Consider the following 2,682-nt stretch of genomic DNA (forward strand, 5'->3'; position numbering starts at 1 on the left):
TTATTGAAAGGTGATGATCTTACAATAACTGAATTTTCTATTATGATGGAATCTTACGATGGCTATGCAAATCATGATAGATTATACTTTGCATCGTAGATGTTTATATGGTAAGCATGATGAGAATGCATGTGCACATACCTTGTAAACATTTTTTTGAGTACATGGTGAATGCTATGCAAAATGATATTTTAGAAGGCCATTATATAGAGTACTTGGTGAATATCAAGCAACCTAATGTTCTGGAAGACCATTACTCATAGAGTACTTGGTGAATATCACAACACTTAATGTTTTGGAAGACCATTACTCACATGGTTTGGTGAACATCTGACATCTCAACAATTTGGAAGGCCATTACTCAAAGAGTATTTGGTGAATATCAAATCTCAATATTCTGGGAGACCAATACTCATGCATATGTGATATCAAAACCTTTTAAGTATTTGGTGAATATTGAATCTTGATATTCTGGGAGACCGATACTCATGATATTATATGTGATACCAAAACTTTTTGAGTACTTGGTAAATATCGAATCTCGATATTCTGGAAGACCAATACACATGATATCAAATTTGGTGGATATTTTTTGATCTAAGGTATCCTTATATTACCATCACTAAATGTTACGAATGGAGTAATATCGATACATGTGTTTATCCTTCTAAACTAAGTGGGAGTATTAATGTATAGTTTAGTGAGATAAAAATATTATTGAAAATATACATACATACATACATATATACATATGGTTATTTCATGTACTATACAATAATAATAATAATATAACTAACTGTTCCAAATAATCAAAATGTCTAAAGTCTAACCTAATCGAGAATGAGTCGACTATTCTAAACTCTTGTTATACATAGTTATTAGATGATTGAGAGTCTTGTGCCTGATGGATGTGACTTCGCAGTGGAGTCACTCCATCAAGGATGTAACTCTTAATACATTAAATTATATTGTGTGTTGACTTGAGCTTCAAACACATATACATTTTCGCTAAAGATATCCCAAGTGAGATATGGCCTTTGTAATTTCTCATTGAAATTATCCTATTCAATTTTGAAGGTTACTATTATATATAGAAGCTTGTACTGTAGCAAAGTGTCATTCTATAAGGAATGAAGAAGTTTGTGCTCACATTTGCTTTAAAGAAGGCAAGTATCTTGGAAGTAGAGGTTGAATTCAACATGCTCCTTCAAACCTAAATACATACAATTATGACTAATTGTAGATATAAATCCCAACAAAATCTGTGAATAGGACATGGCAAAGTCGACTTCAATAACACACATATAATACTTGTTACAAGTGTAGGCTAATATAAGTATTATTGAATAGTGCTTGACTCGTTATCTATTAAGAAGGATTAATCACACAAGTAGATTCATTATTGAAGGAGTAATATATATATATATATATAGAGAGAGAGAGAGAGAGAGAACTTAAGTTTCTCATAGTAATAAATCTGATCTTATTTTTCAGCAAGTATGGCCATTTTTCTTGATTGCTTTGGAAAATCCTCCACATTATTGTTTTTGGTTTTGTGGTTTAGGGGACATATTTAGAATGTTTGTACAATTTCTCAGTTCATTATTCAATTGTTGATTTTCTCTATATGAGTAGTTAAGACTTTTTGTTTCTCTAAAATGTAGTTTGTATTGTATTGGCTAACTTTATTAGTTTTCTTGCTTGGATCATATGCTTTTGGCCTAGACTTTCTTTGGAAGTTGAATTAAGATATTATGGATCTTACTATGGTCTTTGATGAATTATTTGCATTAAATTATTATTTTTGGTTGGCTGAATGTGCATTACATTATTTATCTATACATTTTTTTATGTTGACTTAGAGAGATATGTTGTTGCATGTGAATTGTTTAAAGGTGCTCAAAAATATGTGCTACAATGTATTTGGTTCATGTTGATATTAGTTTTATGACCACCTTAACACCTATAGATAGGATAAGAGGTATCCAATCCTCTCTTGCATGAGAAATTTTTAGATACTACACAATGTAACAATATTGTGGGATCAAGTAAAGAAACCCCAAGGTTTACACTACGTGCTTGCAACATTGATGTTGAATACAACTCAATTTATGATGTGATTTGTTGATAATGACTTTGGGACTTACATTGGCCATTTGTGGAGGATCCATAAACTTTCTAAATGCAAATAATATGACAATTTGAGGGCATCAACTATGTCTAACAATGATTTGAAATCTAAGATATTTCTACTTCTAGCTCTACTAATGCAAGACACTATTGATCTTGTGTTCAAACTAAACTAATCCTTTCTTATCTAATTCAACTACACCAATGAGGGTGCTATCTTCTAAGGGTACATTTATTATTCTCAAGTTACACATGCTTATCAAAACCATAGACCATGTAAATCAATGGATATTATGAAATTGAAGTAAAGTGCATGTGATGGGGTTCAAACCAACCTTACACTATTAGTTGCAATCAACAAGTGAAAAAAGGTATGAACATAATTGTCCCCATGAATAAACTACAATAATATCTTTCATGACAATTCAACTTAAACAAATTTTAGTTTCTATTCAAATTAACAACATTTAACTAGGGTTTTTGTTGAGAAATAATGCTTTTGCTAGAGATTGTGTTGTGACTATTGAAAGACATGCTATTGTTGGTCCTATC

The sequence above is a fragment of the Cupressus sempervirens genome, chromosome 1 (assembly GCF_028749045.1).
Source record: "Cupressus sempervirens isolate cs-2001-9-10 chromosome 1, ASM2874904v1, whole genome shotgun sequence".
In the NCBI taxonomy this organism is placed as follows: Eukaryota; Viridiplantae; Streptophyta; class Pinopsida; order Cupressales; family Cupressaceae; genus Cupressus; species Cupressus sempervirens.